At 38.6% G+C, this 27,745-nt stretch overlaps 1 long non-coding RNA gene across 1 annotated transcript in view; it reads left to right on the top strand.

Annotated features, from left to right (window-relative positions):
- The window catches only part of LOC109549035 (uncharacterized), a 589,831-nt gene that overhangs the window by 270,011 nt on the left and 292,075 nt on the right, over positions 1 to 27,745 (top strand). The window contains exon 2 of the long non-coding RNA XR_002175173.2: positions 6,668 to 6,742. This is a non-coding gene — a long non-coding RNA (uncharacterized lncRNA). The remainder of the gene's footprint in view (positions 1 to 6,667; positions 6,743 to 27,745) is intronic.

Below are 27,745 nucleotides of genomic sequence, written 5' to 3'. Positions count from 1 at the left end.
CATCCATATTACTTCTCCATAACGTGGCTTTAAATTATCTGCTAGGAATTGATTGGGACGTTTGATATTCTTTCTCTTTCTGAATCTTTGTTTTCTATTTATCCATGCTCTGCCCCCCCCTTTTTTTTTTACAATAATAGTAGCAGTCATAGCAGTATGTATTGTTATAGGCACCTCTGGTATATTGTTGTTCAGAATGCTTGCTTCTCTTCCCCTGGGATTACACTGTAGAGCTCATTTCTGCAGGAGGAGTTTGCTTTTCTGTCCTTTTCAATTTATTCTGGCACAGGCTCTGGATAGTGAATTGTGAGTTGTAATAATGTGGGATATTTCTGACCAGAAGTTTTCCAAATCAGCTTGTAGTTATCAATCTCTTTTCTCCCTACAAATCCCAGATAGAGGCTACCCTCAGTCTGCGAAAACAAGAGAGAAAAATGTTGTAAGTCACTGACATCTTTCAGGTTGTTTGTTATTATGGAAAAATGTAGACTAAATTGACTAATAAAAACTGTTGACTTAACAGTTACAACTCTGGGAATGTATTCTCAGCAATAACTTAACAAGTGAGAAAACATACAGGATTAGAGACACTCATCACATTGTTCCAAAAATTTCGGAAAATTAGAACCAAAACTTAACAGTGATTTCATTAAATGACAACACATCTATACAATGGAAAACTATGCAGTCATCAAGATTGTTATGGTATATATTTACATATATATGCTTTTATATAATTATATATACATATCTATATCTTTATCTGTTTAAAAGTATCATGCAAGGATATCCAAAATATATTGGTAAGTAAAAAGTGGTACAGTACGAATGACTCTATTTTAGCAAAATGATATATTCATCAAAAGAATATACACTGAGTACCAAAAAATATTTATAGGAGTAGAATCATTATAATAAACATTGAAGACAGACCAAAACGAGAAGTCATAAAATTGTGAGGAGAAGGCTTACAGGCGAGAGTAGAATAAGAGAAATGCTGTGCTAACAGCTTTACCTTTTGAATAACGTAGAGAAGGCACAGAAGGACCATGCTGTTAGCTGTCAATGCTCTCTCTTCCTCTCCTACTCACTGCCTTTGTAAATGCAAGCCACGGATGTAATTTGGTTGGAATGCATCTGTGAACATGAGCCTAACGATCAATAAATTGAATGTTGAAGCTGAAATCAGCTCCAGGGTAATGTATGATTTAAATCAGAGTATATCAAAATAAATACCCATAAAGGCTTTACTATTTGCAAAACAGCAAAATTCTCTGTCTTGTTTCCTCTTTATTGTTTACTGTTTACTATTTATTCTTATTTGTTGTATTTACAGGTTCTAAAATTAGAATCACTAAAGTTACTCAAAACAGTTGTTGGATGAAGTACTGATCTGACTTTTTCTAAAGCTTATATCTCTTGCTTTATACTTGCCAAAATCTTCTCAAGCATGTACTTCTGAATTCTATGACTTAATTTTTGATCACATATACCATGACGTGGAACAATATGGTTGGTTGAATGTAGCGCTTGCTCCCATGACTTTTGCCTATCCTTGGCCTTCAGCTGCTTCCTTCTTTGGATTTCTGTATCACAGGAAAGCTGACCCCTATAGGCTGCAATTCACTGGCTCCCATAACAGCTAGTTTCTCACTGGGATTGGCCAAGAGGAGGCACCCACAGATATTTGAGGGTGAACAAATGAAAAAGCCAGATGTTCCTTTCCTCCTATTTTGCCTGTGCAGTATTTTGCTATATAGCTCTGTGACTCCAGCATCTTTTGATCAAGGTCACTGGGTTCCAGATTCCATGGAGTGACTCTGGCTCTAGGATTCAAATAACATTATCTTCTCGAGTTGAACCTCCAGCCTAGGAATCTTTGGTGGCTTTGGACTTCCATTACCTGTGTAACCAATCTCCTGCATTAAATACCCTTGGTTATGAGTAAAGTCAGCTTCTGTTTCTCTGTTTGCAATCTGACATAAAAAGTTAGTTATTGATTGTTTAGTTTGAAATATGATATGCTGCAATCATGTGTAATAAGGGAAAATGAGATTTCATTTATAGTAATTTTTTAAAAATTTCAAAGATGTTATTGCAATAAATATCAAATAAATATCAAAATTCTGTATAACAGAATCTAATGAGAAGACTGATTAATATATTTCTATTAGGTATGGCCTGGTATATTTTAAATTCTTTGCAGAACTGGCACATAATTATGAGCATATTTCTATATATGAGTTTTTATATATGTGTCTTGTTTATAGAATAAGGTCCAAAGAATACTTAGGACCTTCCAGAAAAGAAAAAGAGTTACAGCCAAATAAGGTCCTGTTTTCTCTTGTTTTTCTTAAGTCAAGTAGGAATCTATTGAAGGACCTGGAAAACAATAAAGAGTCAGTGCAGTGCTACTTAAAATGTTCAAACTAACCTTGAGATGCAGCACAGACATTCCCCTGTCTAGTTGCAGCATTCTTCTGGGTGTAATACAATGCAGGACAACCACGTTGAGTGACGAAGAGCCTCTTTTCTAACTGCCTTATAGTAAAACAGAAGAGAATGGGCAATCCCTTTCCAACTGAGGATATATTTCCCACCTTCTCCTTAATCCTCCTCAAATTCTACCTGATTTGAAGAGTAATGCAACCATCCTAAGACCTTATATTTGCTGAGTTCAATCTGACTTAAATTCATGTATTCTGATATCTTATCCTACTGACATCTCTTTTCCTCATTTCTTTTGTAATTTCATCCTTCTTTTCTTTACTTTTTGAACTCAAAACAATGTAGTTTCCTAAAGTTCTATCCTAGGTCTTCTTCACTTGTCACTCCACACTTTTTCTTGGGCAATCTGGGATAGCCACACCCTTAGTCATCTCTCCACTGACAACTCAAGCTTATGTATTTTAACCCTGACTTCCGAGCACTGGCCCATACATTCAACCAATAACATTTACATTACTATACTTTCTAGGTATTTCAAAATGAACATGTCTCAAATAGTATTCGTTATATTCACCTACTCTAAGTGGGTTTTCATTCATTATTTCTTGTCTCAGCGAGTGGTAGCAAATTCTACAAGCTTTACAGGTCAGAAACCTCAGTGTTTCCTTCTCCATCACCTTCATACCTAAATCATTATTATGCCTTATTGGTATTATACAGACACTTCTTAAATATTTTATCAATTCACTTACTTCCTTCTCTACTGCCATCACACATCATCTTTCCCTAACAACCTGCTACAGGTCTTCCTCTACTTGTTCTTGCCTTTTTTGTTCCAATTTTCCCATAAAAGCCAAACATCTTTTTTTTTCAACTTTTTATTTTGAAGTGATTATAGATTCATAGGCGCTTATAGAGAAATGTACAGAGAGAAGTCCTGTGCATCCTTCCTTCATCCTCCCTCAATGCTAACTCCTTACACAACTAGAGTATAATATCAAAAACAAGAAGTTGACTTTGATACAGTCCATAGAATTAATTCAGACTTCACCAGTTATTCACGCAGTTGTGTGTGTGTGTGTGTGTGTGTGTGTGTGTGTGTGTAGTTCTACGCAATTTTATCACATGTGTAAGCTTTGTGTAACCACCACCACGGTCAAAATACTAGACTGTACCAGCACAAGACTCCCTCATGTTACCCCTTTATAACCATACCCGTCCCCTCCCCTGTATTGAATCCCTAGCAACCACTCATGTGTTCTTCACAGAATACTGCTGGTGCTTCGATCTTGGATTTTTAGCATCCAGCACTGTAAGAAAAAATATCTGTTGTTTAAGCCACCCCAACTTAGTCCTTGCTGGTGCCTTCTACAGGTATAGAAGGCCCTCCCCTTGTTCACCTGATGTCACTGGACCAGCTTTTGCATTGGGATAGGAGAGTGGAAGCCACTGGGTCTGGCCCTCCTATGATCCTGAGTGAATGGCAGGGAGACACAGGCAGCTGCTGATGCTGCCCCTGCCATGGACAGGACTGCCACTGGAAGCTGGGTGGGGCAGTGAGGACTGGGGTGGTTGGACCTTCTTGCTATTGATGCTGCCAGTGGATTGGACCACTGCCAGGTCCAGATTGTAGAATGAGGATTACGACTCTCCACTGTGTCTGTCATGCTTTCCTTCTCCAGTCCTCGGCCAGAAAGGACAAGCTTTTCTTTGGGGTCGTTTTTGTTTTGCCTATGCCTGTGGGTGGTTCTGGGCTTTAGACCTCTCCTGTGCCCAGTCTAGGAGCATACAGGAGATAAAAGGAAAATCTAGGAAATTTCACCACGTAGTCAGTCTCCATGTCCTCAAGTTCTGTTCTCAGCAGTCTGCCTTCTTTCTTCCTTCCTAGCCAGTGCTGTTGCCACTCTTTTCAGCTTACTTTCAGAGTTCTTTCTTCATTGTCTAATGGACAATTTCCTAGGTATTTTGTTGTATTTATAGAGGAGCACAGAATAAAGGATTCTATACCATCTTGCTGTAGCACAGGAGCCAAAATAATCTTTTAAGAAAGTAAATGTGTTTGGATTGCTTTACCCTTTATCAGCATCATTAAAAATCATCAATAGGCTTTCTGAATTCCAGTCACATGGTCTTCTTTCAAATTTATACATACACCATATTCCATTTCTACTCAGATACTTTTCTACTGCTCTTCTTTCAGCCCAGGACCATTTTTTTTCTCCCTTCACAATCTCCCATCTTCTATTCTCTAGAACCCCTTGCCTATCCATGAATTCCTATTTATCTTTTAGAACTCAGCTCAAATATTTAGTCAAGGAAGTCCTCTCTGACTCCCCATACCAGATCAGACCCTATACACTGTTGTACTCCCTCTGTTCTCCTTGATGTTCAGCCATCACATTTATAATTAAGCTAATGGTTGTGTAGTTAATTGTTTAATACTAAACAATCTCTATCCATTGCTAGAATGCAAGCTTCTTAAGGTCTGGGTCGATCTTGTTCATCACTGATCTCCCCACCTCCCTCCCGGTACTCACCAAGTATCTGACTACATAAAAATTTTCATTACCTAAATTTAAAAAATTCAGTATGTGTCTGGGATTTTCCATTTTCAGAAAGCTTTGCAGTCATTAAGTAGATAAATGTCTAAACAGTCCTGAAAGTTTAAGGAATTAAAAGTCACACAGTAGTTAGGAAACAGTTGTCCTCTTCTCAAAGCTCAGTTTGAGAAAATTCCTCCCACCTACAAGGGGGAGTTTATAGTAAAGACACCTTTTTTTCTTTACATGGCAGGTCAGTAATTTAGTTCTAAAGTGTAGCTTTCCCTAATTTCTTCCACAATTATTTACTCCAGTCAGCCAGGCATGGGGCAGGATCCTGGTGAGACAATGGTGGACAAGACAGGCCAGTTTTTCTTTGACGAAACTTGCAGTTGGAAAACACAGAGATGATCTTCAGGGAGAAACTGTGAAGATCCACAGCTATTGTGTTTCTTACTTGAGAATTGGTGTCAGTTTCTAATATTTCTAATTTTTACTCAACTAAAAGAAACAGAGAAAAATTATTTCTCGAACAATGAACCACAGAATTAAGAAAAAAATCAGCATTTTGGAAGAAAAATGTGGAGCACTCCATAGGCCAGTAATTTTCCCTAAATCTGTAGGGGATTTGGTGCATTCTGTTTGGATTACTTACTAATACAGGAAGAGGATCTCAAGTAACAATGTGTTGCACAATGTTATTCTGGAAATCTCGTGTTAAAAGTAATGCCACCACCAATGTAAAGTTGCTTTTATTTCCTCAGCAGAGTTTATAAACTGAATTTTTGTTCCAGTAAATACACAGCAACAGTAGTAAGTAGAGAGGAAACGACAGTTCCCTAGCATTTCCTAACATTAAATAAAACAAAACTCCAAATCCTCCAAGATTGTTGCCATCTTTCCTTCAGTAATAAATACATTAAACTCGGTTCACTTGTTTGCTAGCATTCCAGTAAGAAGAATAAATTCTAACATTACAGTTTTTGGTCTTGACATCTGAAAATGTGGTTGAAAAAGATGCTGATGATCACTATGTTTTCTGAGGTTAATATTTTAGATGTAGCCTTTCTATCTTTGTTGGAATTGCTATGTTAACTATGGTGGGTATTTTGTATTGGTTGGTTAAAAGGAAAATGACCCCACTTTAGACCATTAAACAAACTTCTGCATCTGCCATAATCTTAATCAGTCAACTGATACATGAATAATTTGATCATCTTTTTACCATTGAACTGATAGATTGTGTAAACTTACAGATGAAATGAAATCAGTTAATAGTGTAAAACACTGTATTTAAAACCTGACTTATTGGGCTTAAGGTTGATATTTAATTAAATCTTCTTCCCTATCCTAAGTTTGGAACTGGAGTTGAGAAAATGGAGGTCAAAGTAGCAGCTAAGCTGTGTGACTTAAATGTATGACCACGAGCAGAATTTCTCTTATCTTGTTTAAATCTAAACCTTACGATGATCTACTCAAGCATTGTTGTTTAAAAATAGGTGCACAGATTCTTCGACATTTCTCCCTTCAAAAAGTGGAATCTACTTCCTCTCCCCTTGAGTGTAGATAGATTCAGTGACTTGCTTCTAAAAAGGAAAATATGGCAGACATGATGACTGTGACTTTTGACACTCAGTCAATAAAAGGCACCCTTATTCCCTCCTTGTTCTTTCTTTTAGACCATTCACTTTGAGGAAAGACAGCTGCTGCCATGTCATGAGGACACTCAGCCAGTCCATGGCAAGATCCACATGGTAAGGAACTGGACTTCCTGCCCACAGCTATGTGAGGGAGCCCCTTGGAAGCAAACACTGAGAAATCTGGCTCCTGCCTAAAAGCCCGTGAGTAATTTTCAGACCTGATCACAGGTAATTTCCAAGGCTTTGCCTGGCAGACCTGATGAGAGAAAGCTGTCCTCTCCAGGCCAGATCTGTGTACAGCCAGTGCATTATGGTCTGTGAAGGGAGTTGCAGCCAAGGACTCAGGCCCCCTGGCCAGTCACGTCCTTCATATATTTGCATTCTTGGTTTCGGTGGGCACCTGCATTCAAGCTCCCTTTATCTGAGGCCTTAGGCAGAGGTCAACTCCAGGTGCCTCTCCTGAGGTCTCCTTATTACGGGGAGGAGGAGGAAATCTTGAATTCACTTAGGAGGGTGTTAGGAAGGCTACTGTAAGGAACTAATAATTGAGCTCAGATCTAAATGATACTTAGGACTAACTAGATGAAATAGGAAACTTGTGAATAGGTAAGAGGTGTCTCACCCTAAGGAGTAACATGCGTTTACCCAGAATTCCAGCCTTACAACTATGAAGCTTCGTAAGGTAAGTAGAGAGAAAAAGCAAGATGAGCCAAAAATATCTCCAGAATGCTGACCCTATAGGCAGTGACCCTGGTGTGCCTACTTTTTGGAAGCAGGGAGTGCACAGTGCAGAGAGGGGAAAAGGCTGAATTGTATATGTTCAAGTTCTTTTCTCAATTTCACCCTTAGGAGAGTCATACCTCTTCCCCAGAGAGGGCAGTTAAGGGAAAACCACTCCACAAATGGACCAAAATAGGGTCTTAGTGAAGTTGTATTTTCCACATTTTGTTACAGTGATCAACAGTCTGGGAAATTTTACAGGTTATAAAATCAGTAACTGTTACTATGATATTTTGGACACCCAAAATATCATAAAATAGGTGCACAGATTCTTTGACTGTGATTTATGATTCTTAGCAGGGCAAAAAAAAGTGAAGCTTTCGATGAGTAAGGTTATAGACATGGTCTTTTGTCAGGAATAAAATCTTAAATTTGTTGCTGTAAGTAGTCAACTTCTCTTCTACTTAATGCCAATTTATCTGTGGGCAATTCACTATTTTCTCCATTGAGATACTAAAAGACCAGTAATTAACCTGAAGGAAAAGAGAAAAGTGTGAACTCCATAAAAATACCTTTATCAAGTTCTTTGCATTCTTTGGTCTTCATCTGTCACAATACCACACTGAGCTAATTATTCATTATATCCAGTTAACAAATGTCTATTCGGGGACTTCTCTGTTTTGGGATCTGTGTTAGATATGGTGGACACAATACTGAGCAAAACAAAAAGACATTATTTCTGAAGTTAAAAAGTTTATAGTCGAGTAAGGAAAGCAGACGTCAATAAAATAATTCCAAAAAGTCAATGTAAAATTGCATTGGTAATAAGTGCTAAGAACAGATGCATGGTACTGTGGAGGCCATGAAGAAGGGATGTGACTTAGGTGGGAAGCAGAAAAGACTCCTCTCGTTGGAAGTAATATTCAAACAGAAATCTGAAAGACAAGTAGTAATAGCTAAAATCAGAAGGGTAGAGATAGGTAAGAGGTTTTCCAGCCTGAGAAAATAGCTCAGGTGAATGGCACCTTGCAGCAGGCAGTGTGGTTAAACATCAGGGGTAGATAAGGCGTATTATGTCTACACCCAGTTAAGAACTGGCTTTTTCAAGCATCATATTTTCCTGGACAGAACAACAAGTGGATGCTAGTGGTGGGAATATATTTGCCTAGAGTATTCAATTAGGATATTGAAAAAAAATGAACCTTAAAATTCCAGTGGCTTAACATGATAGAATTTTCTTTCTCATTCCTGGAACAGTCTATTGAGGATGTTACTGCTTGGTGGTGGCCTTCCACGTAGTGTTTCAGAGACTCAGTATCCTTCCATCTTGCGGCTCCACCATCCACTAGCCTCCAAAAGGTGGAGGGAGACAGAGTGAAGAGGGCACAACCACTTCTTTTAAAAATCCAGGCTCTGAAGTAACACACATCATTTTGCTCATATTTTATTGTTGTGAACTAGTCATGTGACTGTACCTTTATGCAAGGGGGTGCTGGGGAATATACTCACTGCCTGGGAAGATGTCTCTGAGAAACACCTACCATATTCTAGAAGGTGGAACATAAATTTTTTCATGAACAGCCAGCATCTTTGCCATACTTACTTAATGACTGCAAACTACTGATTGGTTATGTCATTATACCCCCGACCTTGAATTGCATAACTCTCTGGGCAATTCTGTGAAACTTTCAAAACACCATATTGATTTTTCAATGTGAAAAATAAACACATGTGCTATTTGGCATTTTGGAATGAGGTATACAGATCTTTATGATCATAGATATTTTTATGATATATTTATAAGAGGAAAAATCACTCCCTAGCAGAAGGAGAGAAATTAGTTAGAATTGTTTATCTTGTTTAGAAACATGGTCTTTAATAATTTTTCTCAAGCCTTGAGCAACTAATTATATGGATGGATCCTAAATCGAATGCAAGTGAGTACAGAGGACATTTTTGAATAAGCAGTTGCAATTTCCTTTCTAACTGTAAACCTCTTCAGTTATAACAGGAAACTAAACAGAATTTGCATGTGTGAAAGGTTCAGTTTGAGGTATTTTATTTTTATCATTCTTAAAAACTCATTGGTTCATCTGACCTTTTTTTACGGTAAAATTTATAATGTGAAAGTTTTTTATGGTCAAAATTTATAATGGGAAATACCACAAAAGTGTGTGTGTGTTTGGTCCGCCCAAAAGGAGCTTTAGAGATCAGATAAGTAGGTGAGAAGACTACTGAAGCAGAGAAATTACTGCACATAGTGCCACCCTAGCTCTGGAATAAGTGGCTTTAGCCCCAGAAACATTGAGAGCAGGAACAATATCTGACTCATCTATTCAAGGGTGAAAAACTAACCAGAATTATTACTTTAGCCTAAGAGCGATAAAGCACCAGGTGCTGAGATCCTGACCTGAGGTACATAAATTAAAAAACAATGGTAAAATATTATATCTGTGTAGTGCTTTGTGATTTCCAAAGAACCATCTGGGGTTGATATTTATCACCGTTGCAACACAGCAATAAAGATAGACAGTTATAAAGACGAGCACTTCAGAGAAGTTACGTATGCACAAATCTTTTGGTTAAATTGCCCCAGGAGTTGAGTGTTCCTAGTATTTATAAACTTCCACTTGACTTTGAGTTTATGTCACTCCTTGTTCTCCTGTTGATGGATTGCACTTTAAGTGCAACCCTAATATACTAATACTCATGAATAACATTTTTGATTGGGTGAGCTAAGCTATTATATAATTGGACTTTTTACCGCCAGGCATTGAAGTAATCTAGGATCCTTACATAGTCTTGGCTTCTAGGTTTTTTCCTGACCCTTAGAGTTTTATGCCCTTGGCCAAATTTCTTATCTCTTTGAGTCTGTTTCTTTATCTGTAAAATGGAGATAAGGATACTTGTTCTTATCAGTGTCATGAAACGCACATGGGTAATTTATAAAGATTGTGACAATTTTTATAAACTTAAATGTTCTACAAATATAAATTATTTGACTTCCTCTTCCTTGTTGGTTTTTATAAGCCAACCTAATCCAAAAATAAATGGATCTCAACCATGGGCTTGAGCCTAAATGAATTTGGTTCTTGGGATAACAAACTTGTTTAATGATTTCTTAACCTTGACTTAAGTTGACCAACTACCCTAATTTGTCCAGGATTTTCTGAATTTGAGCAATGAAAGTCCAATGTCCTGGTAAACCCCTCAGTTCTGGGAAAACAGGATGGCTGGTGACTCTACCTTGACTTTCTGATTCTAAGAATCCTTCTCAGAAATAGTTTTTAATCCTCTCTTATTAATATGAGATTGTTCTTTGGAAAGAATATCCCTTCCATATGAGTCCGTTTGTTTTTCAGAATATGGATTATATCAGACTTTCAACCAAATCACATGGCTAAATAGTACGTAATACAGTTCACATGCCTACATAATGACATAGAACTTTTATACAGAGATATGTGATCAGTTAATTGTGATAACCTCCACACCAGCACTTATATATTTAATTGAACTGTTTAACCATCTATTTCCCTCATCAGATCTTATCAGGAATCCAGTCGTGCTCATCTTTGATTCTGTAGCATCTAGCATGCTGACTGGCATACTGGAGACACCTAGGAAGTATATAATAAACTGAAATATGGAGCTTAAACTTGCACAGTTCAACCCTTATGAGAGTCGGATTTTTGCTGATCTATAAAGTGTACATAATAAAAGCTTCATTTAAGCCTCATAGAGTTTAGTAATACTTAAATTAAAAAAACATGAAAAATGTTACTTTTGTAAACTATAAAGTATAGTAAAATTAAAATTTGAGAAAGAATTGATATTAATATTTAATAACTTTAATCTTACAATTTGTCTTTCGGTCTGTCATTACTCCTGGATTCTTGATTTGATCTTTGAATATTAAATTTGTGCTTCTATCCAAGAGTTTATGTCATTTATGTCATTTATGTCCTATCCTATCCTAAATGACCACAGGACAATGTGAAACAGACTCTCCTTGACATGGATATAGCCACTTATAAATTAATATCATCATATCCAAATATAATAAGAAAAGTAGTTGCGTTTAAGTTCAGTCTAGTTTATTTCCTGAAAGACTTTGCTCAGAGGTCATCTGTGTGTGTTTTGTTTTGCTTTTGGCTGCACCGCGAAGCTTGTGGGATCTTAGTTCCCCGACCAGGGAATTAAACTTGGGCCCTCGGCAGTGAGAGCACGGAGTCCTAAACACTGGACCACCAGGGAGTTCCCTAAGGTCATCTATATTAATGCTGTGCAATAGTTGGTAAACCAATGAAACCTCAATAAATTATGTATTTATTGCAAAAGGAATTAGGTCTTTATTGCAACATGATTCACAGTTGTCTCTTCAACTTATTCCTGATTAGAAAGTGTTCTTCAAATGCTGTCACATCCAGGGCTTGATTTTGGTGGCCCATCACAGGTACTCTGTTCCTATGGAAATTCCCACTGAATTAATCCTTGGTTCTGAAAATCCATCAAGAATTCAGAGCAGCTTGATCAATATGGAAGATAGTCTTTGCCTCTGGATTTGGATTAATTAATTAATTAATTTGCAGATTGCATTTTATTTATTTATTTATTTTCACATCTTCATTGGAGTATAATTGCTTTACAATCGTGTGTTAGTTTCTGCTGTATAACAAAGTGAATCAGCTATACGTATACATATATCCCCATATCCCCTCTCTCTTGTGTCTCCCTCCCACCCTCCCTATCCCACCCCTCTGGGTGGACACAGAGCACTGAGCTGATCTCCCTGTGCTATGCAGCTGCTTCCCACTAGCTATCTACTTTACATTTGGTAGTGTATACATGTCAATGCTACTCTCTCATTTCGTAGCAGCTTACCCTTCCCACTCCCGGTGTCCTCAAATCCATTCTCTATGTCTGTGTCTTTATTCCTGTCCTGCCCCTAGGTTAATCAGAACCTTTTTCTTTTATTATTTAGATTTCATATATATATATATGTGTTAGTGTATGGTATTTGTTTTTCTCTGACTTACTTCACTTTGTATGCCAGACTCTAGGTCCATCCGCCTCACTACAAATAACTCAATTTCATTTCTTTCTATGGCCGAGTAATATTCCATTGTATATATGTGCTATGTCTTCCTTATCCATTCATCTGTTGATGTACAGTTAGGTTGCTTACATGTCATTGCTATTGTAAATAGTGTCTCCTTTTGAATTATGGTTTTCTCAGGGTATATGCACAGTAGTGAGATTGCTGGGTCGTATGGTAGTTCTATTTTTAGTTTTTTAAGGAAACTCCATACTCTTCTCCATAGTGGCTGCATCAATTTACATTTCCACCAACAGTGCAAGAGGGCTCCCTTTTCTCCACACCCTCTCCAGCATTTATTGTTTGTAGGTTTTTTGATGATGGCCATTCTGACCGGTGTGAGGTGATACCACATTGTAGTTTTAATTTGCATATCTCTAATGATTAGTGATGTTGAGCATCTTTTCATGTGCCTCTTGGCCATCTGTGTGTCTTCCTTGGTGAAATGTCTATTTAGGACTTCTGCCCATTTTTTAACTGGATTGTTTGCTTTTTTTGATATTAAGCTCTATGAGCTATTTGTATATTTTGGAGATTAAGCATTTGTCTGTTGTTTCATTTGCAAATATTTTCTCCTATTCTGAAGGTTGCCTTTTCGTCTTGTTTATGGTTTCCTTTGCTGTGCAAAAGCTTTTACGTTTCATTAGATCCCATTTGTTTATTTTTGTTTTTATTTCCATTTCTCTAGGAGGTGGGTCAAAAAGGATCTTGCTGTGATTTATGTCATAGAGTGTTCTGCCTATATTTTCCTCTAAGAGATTTACAGTGTCTGGCCTTACATTTAGGTCTTTAATCCCTTTTGAGTTTATTTTTGTGTATGGTGTTAGAGACTGTTCTAATTTCATTCTTTTACATATAGCTGTCCAGTTTTCCCACCACCATTTATTGAAGAGGCTGTCTTTACTCCATTGTAAATTCTTGCCTCCTCAAAGATAAGGTGACCATATGTGCATGGGTTTATCTCTGGGCTTTCTATCCTGTTCCATTGATCTATATTTCTGTTTTTCTGCCAGTACCATACTGTCTTGACTACTGTAGCTTTGTAGTATAGTCAGAAGTTGGGGAGCCTCATTCCTCCAGCTCCGTTTTTCTTTCGCAAGATTGCTCTGGCTGTTTGGGGTCTTTTGTGTTTCCAAATAAATTGTAAAATTTTTTGTTCTAGTTCTGTGAAAAATGTCAGTGGTAGTTTGATAGGGATTGCATTGAATCTGTAGATTGCTTTGGGTAGTATAGTCATTTTCACAATGTTGTTTCTTCCAATCCAAGAACATGGTATATCTCTCCATCTGTTTGTATCATCTTTAATTTTTTCATCAGTGTCTTATAGTTTTCTGCATACAGGTCTTTTGTCTCCTTAAGTACATTTATTCCTAGGTATTTTATTCTTTTTGTTGTAATGGTAAATGGGAATGTTTCCTTAATTTCTCTTTCAGATTCTTCATCATTAGTGTTAAGGAATGCAAGAGATTTCTGTGCATTAATTTTGTATCCTGCTACTTTGCCAGATTCATTGATTAGCTCTAGTTGTTTTCTTGTAGCATCTTTAAGATTCTCCATGTGTACTATCATGTCATCTGCAAACAGTGACAGTTTCACTTCTTTTCCAAATTGGATTCCTTTAATTTCTTTTTCTTCTCTGATTGCTGTGGCTAAAATTCCAAAACCATGTTAAATAATAGTGGTGAGAGTGAGCAACCTTGTCTTGTTCCTGATCTTAGAGGAAATGGTTTCAGTTTTTCACCATTGAGAATGATGTTGGCTGTGGGTTTCTCATATATGGCCTTTATTATGTTGAGGTAGGTTCCCTCTATGCCCACTTTCTGGAGAGTGTTTATCATAAATGTGTATTGAATTTTGTTAAAAGCTTTTCCTGCATCTATTGAGATTATCATATGGTTTTTTATCCTTCAATTTGTTAATGTGGTCTATCACATTATTTGATTTGTGTGTATTAAAGAATCCTTGCATTCCTGCGTTAAACCCCACTTGAACCTGGTGTATGATCCTTTTAATATGCTGTTGGATTCTGCTTGCTAGTATTTTGTTGAGGATTTTTGCGTCTGTGTTCATCAGTGATATTGGCCTGTAGTTTTCTTTCTTTGTGACATCTTTGTCTGGTTTTGGAATCAGGGTGATGGTGGCCTTGTAGAATGAGTTTGGGAGTGTTCTTCCCTCTGCTATATTTTGGAAGAATTTGAGAAGGATAGGTGTTAGCTCTTCTCTAAATGTTTGGTGACACTATCATGTGAAGACGTATGTAGTTGGGCTTTTGTTTGTTGGAAGATTTTAAAACACAGTTTCAATTTCAGTGCTTGTCATTGGTCTGTTTATATTTTCTATTTCTTCCTGGTTCAGTCTTGGAAGTTTGTACTTTTCTAAGAATTTGTCCATTTCTTCCAGGTTGTCCATTTTATTGGCATAGAGTTGCTTGTAGTAATCTTTCATGATCCTTTGTATTTCTGCAGTGTCAGTTGTTACTTCTCCTTTTTCATTTCTAATTCTGTTGATTTGAGTCTTCTCCCTCTTTTTCTTGGGGAGTCTGGCTAATGGTTTATCAATTTTGTTTCTCTTCTCAAAGAAGCAGCTTTTAAATTTCTTGGCCTTTGCTATTGTTTCTTTCATTTTTTTTTCATTTATTTCCGATCTGATCTTTATGATTTCCTTCCTTCTGCTAACTTTGGGTTATTTTGTTCTTCCTTCTCTAATTGCTTTAGGTGTAAAGTTAGGTCGTTTATTCGAGATTTTCTTGTTTCTTGAGGTAGGATTGTATTGCTATAAACTTTCATCTTAGAACTGCTTTTGCTGCATTCATAGGTTTTGGGTCATCATGTTTTCATTGTCATTTGTTTTTAGGTATGTTTTGGTTTCCTCTTTGATCTCTTTGTGGTCTCTTCATTATTTAATAGCGTACTGTTTAGCCTCCATGTGTTTGTATTTTTTTTTCATGTGTTTGTATTTTTTACAGTTTTTTTCCTGTAATTGATATCTAGTCTCATAATGTTGTAGTCAGAAGAGATACTGATATGATTTCAATTTTCTTAAATTTACTAAGGCTTTATTTGTGACCCAGCATATGATTTATCTTGGAGAATGTTCCATGAGCACTTGAGAAGAAAGTGTATTCTGTTCTTTTTAGATGGAATGTCTTACAAATATAAATGAGGTCTATCTTGTTTACTGTGTCATTTAAAGCTTATGTGTCCTTATTTATTTTCATTTTGGATGTTCTGTCCATTGGTTTAAGTGGGGTTTGAAAGTCTCCTACTATGATCGTGTTAATGTCAATTTCCCATTTTATGGCTGTTAGCATTTGCATTATGTAGGTGGTGCTCCTATGTCGGATGCATAAATATTTACAATTGTTATATCTTATCCTTGGATTGATCCGTTGATCATTATGTAGTGTCCTTCTTTGTCTCTTATAATAGTCTTTGTTTTAAAGTCTATTTTGTCTGATATGAGAATTGCTACAGCAGCTTTTTTTTGATTTCCATTTGCATGGAATATCTTTTTCCATCCCCTCACTTTCAGTCTGTATGTGTCCCTAGGTCTGAAGTGGGTCTCTTGTAGACAGCATATATATGGGTGTTGTTTTTGTATCCATTCAGCCAGTCTGTGTCTTTTGGTTGGAGCGTTCCATTTACATTTAAGGTAATTATCGATATGTATGTTCCTATGACCATTTTCTTAATTGTTTTGGGTTTGTTATTGTAGGTCTTTTCCTTCTCTTTTGTTTCCTGCCTAGAGAAGTTCCTTTAGCATTGGTTGTGAAGCTGGTTTGGTGGTGCTGAACTCTCTCAGCTTTTGCTTGTCTGTAAAGGTTTTAATTTCTCCATCAAATCTGAATGAGACCCTTGCTGGGTAGAGTAATCCTGGTTGTAGGTTTTTCCCTTTCATCACTTCATTTATTTATTTATTTATAAATTTATTTATTTATTTTATTTAATTTTTGGCTGTGTTGGGTCTTCGTAGCTGCAAGTGGGCTTTTCTCTAGTTGCAGTGAGCCAGGGCTACTCTTCACTGTGGTGCGTGGCCTTCTCATTGCATGGCTTCTCTTGTTGCGGAGCATGGGCTCTAGATGTGCACCCTTCAGTAGTTGTGGCATGCAGGCTCAGTAGTTGTGGCTTGCAGGCTCTAGAGTGCAGGCTCAGTAGCTGTGGCACATGGGCTTAGTTGCTCCATGGCATGTGGGATCTTCCTGGACCAGGGCTCGAACTTTTGTCCCCTGCATTGGCAGGCGGATTCCTAACCACTGTGCCACCAGGGAAGTCCCCTTTCCTCACTTTAAATATGTCTTGCCACTCCCTTCTGACTTGCAGAGTTTCTGCTGTAAGATCAGCTGTTAACCTTATGGAGTTTCCCTTGTATGTTATTTGTTGCTTTTCCCTTGCTGCTTTTAATATTTTTTCTTTGAATTTAATTTTTGATAGTTTGATTAATATGCATCTTGGCGTTTTTCTCCTTGTGGTTATCCTGTATGGGACTCTCTGTGCTTCCTGGACTTGATTGACTATTTCCTTTCCCTTGTTAGTAAGTTTTCAATGATAATCTTTTCAAATATTTTCTCAGACCCTTTCTTTTTCTCTTCTTCTTCTGGGACCCCTTTAATTTGAATGTTGGTGCGTTTAATGCTGTCCCAGAGGTCTCTGAGACTGTTCTCAATTCTTTTCATTCTTTTTCCTTTATTCTGCTCTGCAGTAGTTATTTCCACTATTTTATCTTCCAGTTCCCTTATCCGTTCCTCTGCCTCAGTTATTCTGCTATTGATTCCATCTAGAGTATTTTTAATTTCATTTATTTTGTTGTTCATCACTGTTCGTTTGCTCTTTAGTTCTTCTAACTCCTTGTTAAATGTTTCTTGTATTTTCTCCATTCTATTTCTGAGATTTTGGATCACCCCTGCTGTCATTACTCTGAATTGTTTTTCAGGTAGACTGCCCATTTCCGCTTCATTTGTTTGGTGTGGTGTGTTTTTACCTTGCTCCTTTTTCTGCTGCATTATTTCTGTGTCTTCTCATTTTGTTTAACTTACTGTGTTTGGAATCTCCTTTTCACAGGTTGCAGGTTTGTAGTTCCTGTTATTTTTGGTGTTTGCCCTCAGTGGGTGAGGTTGGTTCAGTGGGTTGTGTAGGCTTCCTGGTGGAGGGAACTGGTGCCTCTGTTCTGGTGGTTGGGGCTTGATCTTGTCCTTTTGGAGGGCAGGACCACATCCAGTGGTGTGTTTTGGAGTGTCTGTGAACTTCGTATGATTTTAGGCAGCCTCTCTGCTAATGGGTGGGGTTGTGTTCCTGCCTTGCTTGTTGTTTGGCATGGAGTGTCTAGCACTGGAGCTTGCTGGCCGTTGGGTGGAGCTGGGTCTTAGTGTTGAGATGAAGATCTCTGGGAGAGCTCTCACCAATTGATATTATGTGTGGCCGGTAGGTTTCTGGTGGTCTAATGTCCTGGTCTTGGCCCTCCCACCTTGAAGGCTTAGGCCCAACACCTGGCAGGAACACCGTGACCCTGCCAGCCACATGGCTCAGAAGAAAAGGATGAGAGAAAAAAAATAAAAAAACAAAAACGAACAGCCAGAACCATCGGACAAATGGTAAAAGCAAACCTATACAGAGAAAATCACACAAAGAAGCATACACATACACACTCACAAAAAGATAAGAAGAAAAAAAATATATATATATAAAAGGAAGAGAACAACCAAACCAATAAACAAAGCCACTGATGATAATATCATCAGCACTAAATACTATATTAAGATAAACATAAAAGTAGAAAGTAGAAAAGATAAACATAAGATAAACATAAAAGTAAAAGTAGAAAAAAATTAGATGCAGAAGGCAAACCCCAAGTCTACAGTTGCTCCCAAAGTCCACCGCCTCAGTTTTGGGAACAGTCAGTGTCTATTCAGGTATTCTTCAGATGCAGGGTTTATCAAGTTGATTGTGGGGTTTTAATCCACTGCTCCTGAGGCTGCACAGTGAAATTTCTCTTTCTCTTCTTTGTTCGCACCGCTCCTGGGGTTCAGCTTTGGTTTTGTCCCTGCCTCTGCGTGTAGGTCACCCTCAGACATCTGTTCCCTGCCCAGACAGGAGGGGGTTAAAGCAGCAACTTACTAGGGTGTTCTTGCTCTCTCAGGCTGGGGAGAGCGAGGGGTAACGTAGTCATAGTTGGAATTGGGGCGAGCCTGAGACTACAGAGGCTGGCATGACATTGCAACAGCCTGAGGTGTGCCGTGTGTTCTCCCGGGGAAGTTGTCCCTGGAGCTTGGGACCCTGGCAGTGGCGGGCTGCACAGGCTCCCAGGGGGGTGTGGATAGTGACCCGCGCTTGCACACAGGATTCTTGGTGGCAGTGGAAGCAGCCTTAGCATTTCATGCCCGTCTCTGGGGTCTGAGCTGATAGCCAGAGCTCATGCCCATCTCTGGAGCTCACTTAGGCAGTGCTCTGCTTTCTGTGGGCACAGTGGGGAGGAATCCCCTTTCCTTGTGCACCCTGAAACAAAGGTCTCTTGCCTCTCCAGCAGGTCGAGACTTTTTCCCGGAGTCTCTCCTGGCTAGCTGTGGCACACTAGCCCCCTTCAGGCTGTGTTCACGCAGCCAACCCCAGTCCTCTCCCTGGGATCCGACCGAAGCCCGAGTCTCAGCTCCCAGCCCCCACCCATCCCAGCGGATGAGCAGACAAGCCTCTCGGGCTGGTGAGTGCTGGTCGGCACCAATCCTTTGTGCAGGAATCTCTCTGCTTTGCCCTCCGCACCCCTGTTGCTGCGCTCTCCTCTGCGGCTCCAAAGCTTCCCCCCCGCCGTCCCCCTCCCTCCCGCCGTCCCCCTCCCCCCCGTCCCCCTCCCTCCCGCCGTCCCCCTCCCCCCCACCCCCGTCTCCACCAGTGAAGGGGCTTCCTAGTGTGTGGCAACTTTTCCTCCTTCACAGCTCCCTCCTAGAGGTGCAGGTCCTGTCCCTATTCTTTTGTCTCTGTTTTTTTTCTTTTTTCTTTTGCCCTACCCAGGTATGTCGGAATTTTCTTGCCTTTTGGGAGGTCTGAGGTCTTCTGCCAGCGTTCAGTAGGTGTTCTGTAGGAGTTGTTCCACGTGTAGATGTATTTCTGGTATATTAATGGGGAGGAGGGTGATCTCCACATCTTACTCCTCCGCCATCTTGAAGGCCCAACCAGTTTTGCAGATTTTAAAATGTTAAGACAAGGTTCTCATGTGAGACTCCTGGCTAATGTGTATTCAGGTCTCAAATCTTGCCTTCAGTGTCACTTCCTGGGGACAACCTTCTCAACTCCCCCAGATTAAGTAAGGTCTCTTGATCATGTGCTCCCATAGTACCCTGTGACTCTCTTTCTTAGCTATTGCCATGAACTATGATAAAGGGAAGAAAGAGCCTGAAATTTCATTTAAAAGAGATTCTCTTTATTCAGTTGAAACTATACTTCATCTTATTCTATAATGGCATCATTGTTACTGAACCCTAAATCCTCCTGGGTGGTTGCTCAGCCTCTTGAGAAGCAGTGGGAGGCTGGTATGTGATCTGGGAGGAATGTAGGACATCAGTAGAACTGGTGATGTTCTAAGCCAGGCCAGGGCTCGGAAGACTTTTTTAGATTGCTGGTTTGTTGTGAAAGGATATAACTCGGAAACAGCCGGATGGAAGAGATGAATAGGGCACGATGTGGAAAAGGGCATGGAACATCCATGCCCTCTCTGAGCGTACCACATGTTCGCCAACACAGAAGCTCCTGGATTTCGATTAATTTAGATTAAGCTCTTGGATTATTTAGATGATGGAATAGGTGGCTCTTCAGTTTCTTCTCCTGCAGGATGCAATGTGTGGGGTCCCCAGTAACCGAGTCCTCTCTTTTTACAGTGATCTAAAGTAAGGCCTCAGACAGAGGAGAGTATTCCAGAGCAAAACCTACCATTTCCTCTCTGGATTTCAAGCTACCTCTTTTCAGAGATATTTAGAGTGAGAACATGGTGTTTGGAGTCTTTATCATTGGAGCTGAATTGAATTATTTTTCTATATCATGGACTCTTTGGAGAAAAGAAGGACACAAGAGACCTGGAGTAGACTGGTAGGACTCCCAAGATCAACTTGAACTTGAAGTTTTAAAAGCCATAGTGGAGGGTAGTGGGAATGGTGAAGTAAAGACCAACATGGATATGGTGAGTAAAAGATAAGGTGTGCTGACTTCTTAGGTCATGTTGTCAGGAGGGATGGGCTAGAATATTTATTCTTTTATGTAGTCATTCCTTTATTCAACAAACAACTATTTATTACCTGCTAAGTAAGAAATGGGCTTATACTAGTGACCATGATAGGTCTTTGCTTTCACAGAACTTGCATTATTTTTTTTGTGGGGGAATCACTGACAGGTAGATAATAATAATAATTAAATTTCTAAACCATAATTCAAAAAGAGTCATGTACCACAATGTTCATTGAAGCTCTATTTACAATATCCAGGACATGGAGGCAACCTAAGTGCCCATCAACAGATGAATGGATAAAGAAGATGTGGCACATATATACAATGGAATATCACTCAGCCATAAAAAGAAACGAAATTGAGTTACTTGTAGTGAGGTGGATGGACCTAGAGACTGTCATACAGAGTGAAGTAAGTCAGAAAGAGAAAAATAAATACTGTAATGCTAACACATATATGTGGAATAAAAAAAAGAAAAGAAAAGAAGGTTCTAAACAACCTAGGGGCAGGACAGGAATAAAAATGCAGACGTAGAGAATGGACTTGAGGACACAGGGAGGGGGAAGGGTAAGCTGGGATGAAGTGAGAGAGTGGCGTGGACATATATACACTACCAAATGTAAAATAAACAGCTGGTGGGAAGCAGCCACATAGCACAGGGAGATCGGCTCGGTGCTTTGTGTCCACCTAAAGGGGCGGGATAGGGAGGGTGGGAGGGAGATACAAGAGGGAGGAGATATGGGGATATATGTATACATATAGCTGATTCACTTTGTTATACAGCAGCAACTAACACAACACTGTAAAGCGATTATACTCCAATAAATATGTTTAAAAAATAAGTAAATTTCTAAAAAATAACCAAGCAACATAAACATTAGGTAGTGATGTGTACATTGCAAATATTTAAACTAGGCAATGCGATAATGAGTGCCAGCATATCTACGCTGTTTGGCTGGTTGGGGGAATCATGCAGTAAAGGTGATGGTTACTTGCGACCCAAAAAGGCGAAGCCAGGCAAAAACTGGGGACATGGCATTGCCATCAGAGAGTGTGGTTAGAGCAACGGCTCTTAGGAAGGAACAAAGTTTGTGGCTTGGAGGAAGCAAAGAAGGCCAATGTGGCTGGAACAGAGAGGGTGACGTGGAGAGTGTGAGAGAGGAGGCTAACATAAAAAAAAAAAGGGAGGGGCAGATTATGTACTACTCTGTAAACTAGGATAAGGAACTTGCAGAGCAGTATATAATGGGGAACCATAAGGAAAACAATTAAAAAAATTTTTTTTTACATCTTTATTGGAGTATAATTGCTTTACAATGGTGTGTTAGTTTCTGCTTTATAACAAAGTGAATCAGCTATACATATACATATGTTCCCATATCTCTTCCTTCTTGCGTCTCCCTCCCTCCCACCCTCCCTATCCCATCCCCCCAGGCGGTCACAAAGCACCGAGATGATCTCCCTGCTATGCGGCCGCTTCCCACCAGCTATCCATTTTACGTTTCGTAGTGTATATACGTCCATGCCACTCTCTCACTTTAATCACAGCTTACCCTTCCCCCTCCCCATATCCCCAGGTCCATTCTCTAGTAAGTCTGCATCCTCACTCCTAGGTTCTTCATGACATCCTTTTTTTCTTAGATTCCATATATATGTGTTAGCATACGGTATTTGATATCTCTTTCTGACTTACTTCACTCTGTATGACAGACTCTAGGTCCATCCACCTCACTACAAATAACTCAATTTAGTTTCTTTTTATGGCTGAGTAATATTCCATTGTATATATATGCCACATCTTCTTTATCCATTCATGCAATGATGGACACTTAGGCTGTTTCCATCTCCTGGCTATTGTAAATAGAGCTGCAATGAACATTTTGGTACATGACTCTTTTTGAATTATGGTTTTCTTACGGTATATGCCCAGTAATGGGATTGCTGGGTCAAATGGTGGTTCTATTTGTAGTTTTTTAAGAAACCTCCATACTGTTCTCCATAGTGGCTGTACCAATTCACATTCAAACCGGCATTGCAAGAGTGTTCCCTTTTCTCCACACCCTCTCCAGCATTTACTGTTTCTAGATATTTTGATGATGGCCATTCTGACTGGTGTGAGATTATATCTCATTGTAGTTTTGATTTGCATTTCTCTAATGATTAATGATGTTGAGCATTCTTTCATGTGTTTGTTGGCAGTCTGTATATCTTCCTTGGAGAAATGTCTATTTAGATCTTCTGCCCATTTTTGCATTGGGTTGTTTTTTTGTTATTGAGCTGCATGAGCTGCTTGTAAATTTTGGAGATTAATCCTTTCTCATTTGCTTCATTTGCAAATATTTTCTCCCATTCTGAGGGTTGTCTTTTCGTCTTGTTTATGGTTTCCTTTGCAGTGCAAAAGCTTTGAAGTTTCATTAGGTCCCATTTGTTTATTTTCGTTTTTATTTCCACTTGTGTAGGAGGTGGGTCAAAAAGGATATTGCTGTGATTTATGTCATAGAGTGTTCTGCCTATGTTTTCTTCTAAGAGTTTGATAGTCTCTGGCCTTACTTTTAGGTCTTTAATCCATTTTGAGCTTATTTTTCTGTATGGTGTTAGGGAGTGTTCTAATCTCAAACTTTTACATGTACCTGTCCAGTTTTCCCAGCACCACTTACTGAAGAGGCTGTCCTTTCTCCACTGTACATTCCTGCCTCGTTTATCAAAGATAAGGTGACCATATATGCGTGGGTTAACCTCTGGGCTTTCTATCCTGTTCCATTGATCTATATTTCTGTTTTTGTGCCAGTACCATACTGTCTTGATTACTGTAGGTTTGTAGTATAGTCTGAAGTCAGGGATCCTGTTTCCTCCAGCTCCATTTTTCGTTCTCAAGATTGCTTTGGCTATTCGGGGTCTTTTGTGATTCCATACAATTGTGAAATTTTTGTTGTAGTTCTGTGAAATATGCCAGCGGTAGTTTGATAGGGATTACATTGAATCTGTAGATTGCTTTGGATACTACAGTCATTTTCACAATGTTGATTCTTCCAATCCAGGAACATGGTATATCTCTCCATCTGTTTGTATCATCTTTAATTTCTTTCATCAGTGTCTTATAATTTTCTGCATACAGGTCTTTTGTCTCCTTAGGTAGGTTTATTCCTAGATATTTTATTCTTTTTGTTGCAGTGGTAAATGGGAGTGTTTTCTTGATTTCACTTTCAGATTTTTATCATTAGTTTATAGGAATGCCAGAGATTTCTGTGCATTAATTTTGTATCCTGCTACTTTACCAAATTCATTGATTAGCTCTAGTAGTGTTCTGGTAGCATCTTTAGGATTCTCTGTATATAGTAGCATGTCATCTGCAAACAGTGACAGCTTCACTTCTTCTTTTCCGATTTGGATTCCTTTTATTTCCTTTTCTTCTCTGCTTGCTGTGGCTAAAACTTCCAAAACTATGTTGAATAAGAGTGGTGAGAGTAGGCAACCTTATCTTCTTCCTGATCTTAGTGGAAATGCTTTCAGTTTTTCATTATTGAGGATGATGTTGGCTGTGTGTTTGTCATATATGCTCTTTATTATGTTGAGGAAAGTTCTCTCTATGCCTACTTTCTGGAGGGTTTTTATCATAAATGGGTGTTGAATTTTGTTGAAAGCTTTTTCTGCATCTATTGAGATAACCATATAGTTTTTCTCCTTCAATTTGTTAATATGGTGTATCACACTGATTGATTTGCATATATTGAAGAATGCTTGCATTCGTGGAATAAACCCCACTTGATCATGGTGTATGATCCTTTTAATGTGCTGTTGGACTCTGTTTGCTAGTATTTTGTTGAGGATTTTTGCATCTATGTTCATCAGTGATACTGGCCTGTAGTTTTCTTTCTTTGTGACATCCTTGTCTGGTTTTGGAATCAGGGTGATGGTGGCCTCGTAGAATGAATTTGGGAGTGTTCCTCCCTCTGCTATATTTTTGAAGAGTTTGAGAAGGATAGGTGTTAGCTCTTCTCTAAATGTTTTATAAAATTCTCCTGTGAAGCCATCTAGTCCTGGGCTTTTGTTTGTTGGAAAATTTTAATCACAGTTTCAATTGCAGTGCTTGTAATTGGTCTGTTCATATTTTCTATTTCTTCCTGATTCAATCTTGGCAGGTTGTGCATTTCTAAGAATTTGTCCATTTCTTCCAGGTTGTCCATTTTATTGGCATAGAGTTGCTTGTAGTAATCTCTCATGATCTTTTGTATTTCTGCAGTGTCAGTTGTTACTTCTCCTTTCTCATTTCTAATTCTATTGATTTGAGTCTTCTCCCTCTTTTTCTTGATGAGTCTGGCTAATGGTTTATCCATTTTGTTTATCTTCTCAAAGAACCAGCTTTTAGTTTTATTGATCTTTGCTGTCGTTTCCTTCATTTCTTTTTCATTTATTTCTGATCTGAGTTTTATGGATTCTTTCCTTCTGCTAACTTTGGGGGTTTTTTTGTTCTTCTTTCTCTAATTGCTTTAGGTGCAAAGTTAGGTTGTTTATTCGAGATGTTTCCTGTTTCTTAAGGTAGGATTGTGTTGCTATAAAGTTCCCTCTTAGAACTGCTTTTGCTGCATCCCGTAGGTTTTGGGTCGTCGTGTCTCCATTGTCATTTGTTTCTAGATATTTTTTTATTTCCTCTTTGATTTTTTCAGTGATCACTTCGTTATTAAGTAGTGTATTGTTTGGCCTCCATGTGTTTGTATTCTTTACAGATCTTTTCCTGTAATTGATATCTAGTCTCATAGCATTGTGGTCGGAAAAGATACTAGGTACAATTTCAATTTTCTTAAATTTACCAAGGCTTGATTTGTGACCCAAGATATGATCTATCCTGGAGAATGTTCCATGAGCACTTGAGAAAAATGTGTATTCTGTTGTTTTTGGATGGAATGTCCTATAAATATCAGTTAAGCCCATCTTATTTAATGTATCATTTAAAGCTTGTTTCCTTATTTATTTTCATTTTGGATGATCTGTCCATTGGTGAAAGTGGGGTGTTAAATTCCCCTACTATGAATGGGTTATTGTCAATTTCCCCTTTTATGGCTGTTAGTATTTGCCTTATGTATTGAGGTGCTCCTGTGTTGGGTGCATAAATATTTACAATTGTTATATCTTCTTCTTGGATCGATCCCTTGATCAGTATGTAGTGTCCTTCTTTGATTCTTCTAATAGTCTTTATTTTAAAGTCTATTTTGTCTGATATGAGAATTGCTACTCCAGCTTTCTTTTGGTTTCCATTTGCATGGAATATCTTTTTCCATCCCCTCACTTTCACTCTGTATGTGTCTCTAGGTCTGAAGTGGGTCCGTTGTAGACAGCATACATATGGCTCTTGTTTTCGTATCCATTCAGCCAGTCTGTGTCTTTTGGTGGGAGCATTTAATCCATTCACATTTAAGGTAATTATTGATATGTATGTTCCTATTACCATTTTCTTAATTGTTTTGGGTTTGTTATTGTACGTCTTATCCTTCTCTTGTGTTTCTTGCCTAGAGAAGATCCTTTAGCATTTGTTGTAAAGCTGGTTTGGTGGTGCTGAACTCTCTCAGCTTTTGCTTGTCTGTAAAGGTTTTAATTTCTCCATCAAATCTGAATGAGATCCTTGCTGGGTAGAGTAATCTTGGTTGTAGGTTTTTCTCCTACATCACTTTAAATATGTCCTGCCACTCCCTTCTGGCTTGAAGAGTTTCTGCTGAAAGATCAGCTATTAACCCTATGGGGATTCTCTTGTGCGTTATTTGTTGTTTTTCCCTTGCTGCTTTTAATATGTTTTCTTTGTATTTAATTTTTTGACAATTCGATTAATATGTGTCTTGGCGTGTTTCTCCTTGGATTTGTCGTGCATGGGACTCTCTGTGCTTCCTGGACTTGATTAAATATTTCCTTCCCCATATTAGCGAAGTTTTCAACTATAATCTCTTTGAATATTTTCTTAGTCCCTTTCTTTTTCTCTTCTGCTTCTGGAACCCCTATAATTCGAATGTTGGTGTATTTAATGTTGTCCCAGAGGTCTCTGAGACTGTCCTCAGTTCTTTTCATTCTTTTTTCTTTATTCTGCTTTGCAGTAGTTATTTCCACTATTTTATCTTCTGTGTCACTGATCTGTTCTTCTGCCTCAGTTATTCTGCTATTGATCCCTTCTAGAGTATTTTTTATTTCATTTATTGTGTTGTTCATCATTGCTTATTTCATCTTTAGTTCTTCTAAGTCCTTGTTAAATGTTTCTTGCATTTTCTGTATTCTATTTCCAAGATTTTGGATCATCTTTACTATCATTATTCTGAATTCTTTTTCAGGTAGACTGCCTATTTCCTCTTCATTTGTTAAGTCTGGTGGGTTTTTATCTTGCTCCTTCATCTGTTGTGTGTTTTCCTGTCCTCTCATTTTGCTTATCTTACTGTGTTTGGGGTCTCCTTTTTTCAGGCTGCAGGTTCATAGTTCCTGTTGTTTTTGGTGTCTGTCCCCAGTGGCTAAAGTTGGTTCAGTGAGTTGTGTAGGCTTCCTGGTGGAGGGGACTAGTGCCTTAGTTCTGGTGGATGAGGCTGGATCTTGTCTTTCTGGTGGGCAGGTCTACGTCTGGTGGTGTGTTTTGGGGTGTCTGTGGACCTATTATGATTTTAGGCAGCCTCTCTGCTAATGGGTGTGGTTGTGTTCCTGTCTTGCTAGTTGTTTGGCATAGGGTGTCCAGCACTGTAGCTTGCTGGTCATTGAGTGAAGCTGGGTGTTGGTGTTGAGATGGAGATCTCTGGGAGATTTTTGCCGTTTGATGTTATGTGGAGCTGGGAGGTCTCTTGTGGACCAGTGTCCTGAAGTTGGCTCTCCCACCTCAGAGGCACAGCACTGACTTCTGGCTGCTGCACCAAGAGCCTTTCATCCACATGGCTCAAAATAAAAGGGAGAAAAAGTAGAAAGGAAGAAAGAAAGATGATAAAAGAAAATAAAGTAAGATAAAATAAAGTTATTAGAATAAAAAATAATTATTAAGAAAAAGAATTTTTTTAAGTAAAAAAAACCAAAAAAAAAAAACCAAAACGGACAGCTAGAACCCTAAGAGAAATGGTGAAAGCAAAGCTATACAGA

This window comes from Tursiops truncatus, chromosome 3 (assembly GCF_011762595.2).
Source record: "Tursiops truncatus isolate mTurTru1 chromosome 3, mTurTru1.mat.Y, whole genome shotgun sequence".
NCBI lineage: Eukaryota > Metazoa > Chordata > Mammalia > Artiodactyla > Delphinidae > Tursiops > Tursiops truncatus.
The sequence above is the reverse complement of the archived record's forward strand: the minus strand, read 5'-3'. Positions and strand labels throughout refer to the sequence as shown.